Source organism: Phascolarctos cinereus, unplaced genomic scaffold (assembly GCF_003287225.1).
Source record: "Phascolarctos cinereus isolate Bilbo 61053 unplaced genomic scaffold, phaCin_HiC Scaffold_1;HRSCAF=81, whole genome shotgun sequence".
Lineage (NCBI taxonomy): Eukaryota > Metazoa > Chordata > Mammalia > Diprotodontia > Phascolarctidae > Phascolarctos > Phascolarctos cinereus.
Window position 1 is genome coordinate 44869379 of NW_027555514.1, and position 7053 is coordinate 44876431.

The following is a 7053-nucleotide window of genomic DNA, read 5'->3' on the forward strand; positions in this document are numbered from 1 at the left end:
AGTGATTTTTCTAAAGCGTATGTGCCGTCATGTCACTCTATTCAATGAACACCAGTGATTCTCTGTCCATATGCTAGCTCTCTCCTACCACCCAACTCTTACACCTTCTTCCCTGACACATACTCTTTGGTCCTGTGATACTGGCCTTTTGGCTGTTCCATAAACAAGACACTCCATCTCTAAGCTCCAGGCATGTTCTTTTGCTGAACCCCATTCAGGGAACACTCTCCATCCTCTGCTCTGATTACTGACCTCCCTGGCATCCTTCAGGTCCCATCCCAGCAAAAATCCTACATTATACAGGAAGCCTTTTCCAACCTCTCAATCCCAGTGCCTTCCCTCTGTTAATTACCTTCTATTTATCCTATATATAATTTTCTCTGTATATATGTATTTGCATATTTTCTCCCTCATTAGACTAGATTATAAGCTCCTTGAGGGCAGAAACTGTCTTTTGTCTCCTTTTTCATCCCTACTGCTTAGCACAATGCTTGGCATATAGAAGATGCTTAATAAATATTGATTGATTGAAGAAAGGGTTGGACTTCATGGCCTTTGAAGTACTCCCTATTTCTAAAAGCTCATCTCCTAAGTGTTCTTCATTAGTCGTAAGTCTGTGAAGGTGTATTTGAAAATGAAAATATATCATCTGAGATGGGCAACTCTTTAGGCTATTATCAATCAAACTGGAGGAGGACAATATACAAAAGGAAGTTGGAAGGGTCAAGTGGTGCACTGCAGGGCATGAAGTTCCATAGATTGGAAACCTAGCAGAGTTGCTGATGGAAAATAGAGTTTCCTGGAAAGTTCTGAGTCCTCTATAAAGGAAGATAATAAGTGTCTCAGAGCAGTATTTGAAACTAGGTCTTCCTAATTCCAAGCTCAGCACTTGTATGCCTCTTTCCTCAGCTGTCAGATGAGGGTAAAAATACCCACATTCATTTATTCATTCATTCTGGTAATTCTCAATTTGGTTCACATCTCCCTTGTGGATTGTACCCTGTTACAGGGTGGGGGATACAAGAATGAAAAACAGCACAATTGAGGAACTTAGGTTGTACTAGGGGACCCACAGCACGCACCAGCATAAATACAACACAAAGGAGAACGTGATCGGGGTAAAGGAACAGGGGTGATGTGGTCCAGCAGGATTGGATTTGGAATCAGGTGACTTGGGTATTTACTCTATTTACCCTGTGCCTCACACAGAGGGTGTGTGAGGATCAAATGAAATCATGTCCAGGAGCACACTTCATACCTGGAAAGCACGACACAAAGACAGGTTATGGCTTAAATGCTTATTGGCTGATTGATTATTTCTCCTTGCAGGCTGTTGCTAAAGATTTAACATTGCACTGATACTAAGTTCACTTGGTATAGAACTCGGTACTTGATGAGAAACTTGAAGGGAGAGGGAGAGGGAGAGAGGGAGAGAAAGGAAGAGGGAAAGGGGAAAGGGGGAGGGAGAGAGAGAAAGGAAGAGGGAAAGGGGAAAGGGGGAGGGAGAGAGAGAAAGGAAGAGGGAAAGGGGAAAGGGGGAGAGAGGAGAGAGAAAGGAAGAGGGAAAGGGGAAAGGGGAGGGAGAGAGAGAAAGGAAGAGGGAAAGGGGGAGGGAGAGAGAGAAAGGAAGAGGGAAAGGGGAAAGGGGGAGGGAGAGAGAGAAAGGAAGAGGGAAAGGGGAAAGGGGGAGGGAGAGAGAGAAAGGAAGAGGGAAAGGGGAAAGGGGGAGAGAGGGAGAGAAAGGAAGAGGGAAAGGGGAAAGGGGGAGGGAGAGAGAGAAAGGAAGAGGGAAAGGGGAAAGGGGGAGGGAGAGAGAGAAAGGAAGAGGGAAAGGGGAAAGGGGAGGGAGAGAGAGAAAGGAAGAGGGAAAGGGGAAAGGGGGAGGGAGAGAGAGAAAGGAAGAGGGAAAGGGGAAAGGGGGAGGGAGAGAGAAAGGAAGAGGGAAAGGGGAAAGGGGGAGGGAGGAGAGAAAGGAAGAGGGAAAGGGGAAAGGGGGAGGGAGAGAGAGAAAGGAAGAGGGAAAGGGGAAAGGGGGAGGGAGGGAGAGAAAGGAAGAGGGAAAGGGGAAAGGGGGAGGGGGAGAGAAAGGAGAGGGAAAGGGGAAAGGAGGAGGGAGAGAGAGAAAGGAAGAGGGAAAGGGGAAAGGGGGAGGGAGAGAGAGAAAGGAAGAGGGAAAGGGGAAAGGGGGAGGGAGAGAGAGAAAGGAAGAGGGAAAGGGGAAAGGGGGGGGGAGAGAGAGAAAGGAAGAGGGAAAGGGGAAAGGGGGAGGGAGAGAGAGAAAGGAAGAGGAAAGGGAAAGGGGGAGGGAGAGAGAGAAAGGAAGAGGGAAAGGGGAAAGGGGGAGGGAGGGAGAGAAAGGAAGAGGGAAAGGGGAAAGGGGGAGGGAGAGAGAGAAAGGAAGAGGGAAAGGGGAAAGGGGGAGGGAGAGAGAGAAAGGAAGAGGGAAAGGGGAAAGGGGGAGGGAGAGAGAGACACAGAGACAGGTCAAGAACTGATCTGTTGTTTTGTTGATCATCTAGACTTAAGAAAGCAACAGACAAAATGTTAGTAATACAAATTAAATTTAAAATATGTCTTGCATACATTTTTTTTTTTTGGAGAGCACGCTCCCCAGTGTCGAACTCTGCATACAGGGCTATGAAAGAGGCAGATGCTTGATACACATTCGGTGGTGTTGTTGTACAGGAAAGCAGTGGACTGACCATTCTAGGCCTGCGTGAACTTGGAAGGCATTTTGGAGCAAGCTGAACACAGGCAGGCTGATTGAATTCTCCATCTTTGTTTTTGCCATTTTCTTGGAGGGATGCAGGGTGACACACTGTCACTGGTCATACAGGTAGTAGTGTTTCTGCTGAATTTATCAATGCTCTGAACCATCACTATGGATCTTTGGCCACCTGGGAATTTGAGGGTAGGTGCCTAATATGATAATGAAATTGAGGTTTGTTTTTCTTCTAAGGAGGTAAAAAAAAAGGTTGCTGGTGGGGTGGGGAGGATTCCTTCTCATAATATCATATTTGGAATGTATCTACATTTCAGAATCTAGAAAGCAAGGGGGAAAGGAAGCTACCACTTCCACACATCCTAGATTTAGAGCTGGAAGAGATCTTGGAGGTCATCTAGGTGAACCTACTCATCTTACTAATGAGGAAATTAAAGGCCATAGAGGTCATGGCTTGCCCAGGGTCCCATGGCCCACGTCCAATGGTTTCCCCATGGCATCACGTATCTAAAGTCAACTGAATTCTGTACTTTGTGTTTCCATGGCTAGGAATGGTTTGATGGTTGAAGAGAAGGCCTAGGGGAAACTAGAAACCTAGCTAAGTGAGCAATGTCAAAAAGAATTAAATTCTGCCCTGGAAATCTGAAGTACATGGGGTAGTTCCTGAAAGAAAATACATTTAGGCCTCCATGTTTTTATTTTTGGTCAGTTGGCTTTGCTTTCTCTTATAGTTGGTAAAAGGTCAACAATGGTGACCTTTTGGGGGAAATCGGGTAAATTAACTAGCTAATAATAATAATAGTTGGCATCAGTGTACAGCTGTAAGGTTTGCAAAGAGCTTTTACACACCTTCTCCTACTAGACTGGGAGCTCCTTGAGAGCCGGGCCTGGCTTTTGCCTTCTTTTGTGTCCCCAAAGTCTGGCGCATAATAGGCACTGAAGACATGCTTATTGACTAACTAGTGTGATTCACACAACAAGTAGGTTAAGAGCAATTCATTGAGATTACAGATGTCCTTTGCTTTATGCAATAGATGCAAATCAGCAAAATTCCCTGTAAAGTGAACCTTCATGGATCAAATACTGCTTATTCATTGACTTGTTGGCATTTGGGTTGGGGGCGGGGGTGCAGAACAACGTTGGCCGGAAGGGAGCAGGACTGAGAATTTGGCTAGATAAGAAGATTGTTGTTCAGCTTTCGTTTCAAAGAGGACCGATGGGATCACTGATGACGGCTTGGACTTAAGTGAGGCAAAGTCACACAAAATCATCAGCCTCACTCTCTCTTCCTGAGTCGTCGAATTCCAGTGGCAGGACAAAAGTCAGGGCGACTGGCCAGGGCGCAGTGGGTGACTTTGGCATCTTTGATGTCCAACTAAGCTCTAAGTGCTCTGCAGTGTCTGCTTTAGCTGCCTTCGTGGTTTTGAAAGCAAATTGTTCTCACTGGCCAGTTCTATAGGAGGAAGTCTTCATGTGCTTGGTGTAGACATCCCCCTAATTCACTGACGGGTTTGAGGCCTGTTGGTTACCCTCAACCTGGTTTAGCCCATCTGCCAAGACAATTTACTGGGGTGCAGCCATTGTGCATGCCACAGCTTCTTGGAAAGTTGGGTGACAGGTGGACACCAAAGGTGAACGAGCAGCCCTAAAAAGGCTAATTCACCCCAGAGTTCCTAGTCCTCTTTGAACACCCCATAGACCCCAGGGCTGATATACAAGGTACAGTGAAAAAAATGCTGACTCTGGAGTCAGGAGACCTGGGTTTGAAGCCTGATATTATGATTTACTACCTGTGTGACCTTAGGCAAATCATTTCTCTCTCTCAGGGACGTAGTTTCCTTGTAAAATGAGTGGGAGGGAGCAGCTAGGTGGAGCAGTGGATAGCACACTGGCCCTAAAGTCAGGAGGACCTGAGTTCAAATCCGGTCTCAGACCAAACACTTGACCTGTACTAGCTGTGTGACCTTGGGCAAGTCACTTAACCCCAATTGCCTCACTAAAAAAAAAAAAAAGAAAGAAAGAAAAGTAAAATGAGTGGGGTCAGACAAGATGGCCTCTAAGGACCCTTCTGGCTCTAAGTCAAGAGTATCACAGGTCAAAGGCAGGCCAGAAAATCAGTGTAGTCAAAAGCAACGATCTGGAAGTGAGGAGACCTGGGCCCTTACGCTGCCTCTGCTGCTCACCATCTGCATGACTTTTGGCGAATCATTGGGTTTACTCTCCCTAAAGACCCTCATATCTTAGGCATGTTGGAGCACGGATTCTTTTTTTAGGCAAAGATTGGTTGAATTCTTTCTCTATTTCTAGGCCATTGGTACTAAGTGGCCCTAGCTTTTGGAAACACCTCCTTCCTAGTCTTTGGCTTCCTGCATGCCTGCATCACTGCATACTTTCAGTATCCTGGTCTCCACAGCAATACAACCACATCTTCAAAGCCCAGGGAATGGGGCAGCTGCCCTAATTCACCAACCTTGATTTGGAGTCAGAAGAACTAGGTTCTCCACTCTAATTGAGGGATGGCTGTGCCTCAAGTTAAAATAGACCAAGTCCCTTCATGAATTTCATCAGTTTGAAATGCCATTTATTGTGTTCATTTAAAGTGAGATGTATGTGTAATGAGAATATTCAGGGGACTTGCCCTATCCCTCCTAACCTATTTGAGGGCATTTCCCTTGGAGCTGAGCATGAGCCCTGATCACTTCCAGTGGCTGGGCTCCTTGCTAACTAGAAGATTCTGGTTGGTGCCCATGCGTACTTCCATTTTTTCCCCTCTCTCTCCCTTTACCCTCACCACAAAAAAAAAAAAAGATTGACTGCAAGGTGTGAGGAGCTCAGTGGACTTTCAAGGGAGAGACAGCTTTGACTTTGACTGTTCCTCTTTTCTGAACAAGTGGTTTGGGACTCTGACAGCCTTTCTTTAGACTTCCCATACTGTGTCCAGAAAGGGGAGAGGGATAAGCAGTTATGGCTATTATGAGCAGTGGGGAGTGAGCCATGTGCTTGTCTAGGTGAGATTGGGGCTGAACTTCAAGGCTCAGCCTGTCTCTTCTGTTTTGCGTTTCTTTCCTTGAGTATAGATGACTGCACAAAATCCTGAGAGTCTTTTTGAACCTGATGGCTATCTTGAGGGTTCAGGAATTTCTGGGTTTCTCAGTCAGTGCTGGTTGTCATGCAATTGGTGATCCATTCAGCTACAACTTCTAGGAGGAGAAGATGATATGAGAATGAGCCATGCCTGCTGGACTGGCCAGAAGAACCTTCAATGAGTTAGTTATACAACAGATCTGAAGTGAAAGTGTCATATGTCTATCCATGCTTTAAGAATTTGTATCATGCCGTAAGTAGTTATTAAAGTATGGTTTTGAGTCTTTGTGTTTAAGCATTTCTTTTGTGGTGGAAGAAATAAATAACTGTCCTATATCTGATCTACTTTGTACATTGAAGACCATGTTAGAAGTTAGCCAGTCCTAAGCATGAATCAGACTTAAGCTTTAAGAGATTATTACCAGTGTACCTTGAGGTAAGAGTGTAATTAGCCAGAGACAATGAGAAAAAAAGACCTCTTTAGAAGTCAAGATCCCCTAGGATAGGATCTAGTTCCCGAGTTCAGATGTAGGGTTCTTTAGTGAGGGAGGGGGCCCCCAACCCTTTAGGCCAATACATCTGTTATAGCTGTTAATTTTTTTTTATTTGCTACTTAGGGTATTCTTGGGAAGAAGTGTGGGGTTGGGGAGAAAACTGAGTTTGGGCACAAACCTAAGGGATGAAAAAGGGCATGAGGAAGAAATAAATGTGGTTGGGCTGAAGATTGTCTGTTCTGTTAGTCATCTGCCTTCCAGCTTTCAAGTGTTATAGGTCAGAGAAGAACTGATTTTGTTGATACAGGAAACTCCCTGTACCAACAAAAGATGGCACTTTCTCTGCAATTTATAGTCAGTAAGACTCTCCTGCAGCATTGTGAGGTTTCTAGACCCAGTATCCAGAGTCACACAGTCCATATATGTCAAAGTTGGGATTTGAACCTAGGTCTTCCTGGCCCTGAGGATGTTTCTCTATCCACTAGATTCTTCTGTATATGTGTGTTTATGCACATGTATGTGTATATTATATAAGGGCAGCCAGGTGGCACAGTAGATGGAGTGCCAGGCCTGGAGTCAAGAAGACTTCTTCCTGAGTTCAAATCTGGCCTCATACACTTAGTAGCCATGTCACCCTGGGTAAGTCACTTAACCATGTTTGCCTCAGTTTCTTCATCTGTCAAATGAGCTGCAGAAAGAAATGTCAAACCACTCCAGTGTATTTGCCAAATGGGTTCACAAAGAGTGGGAAAT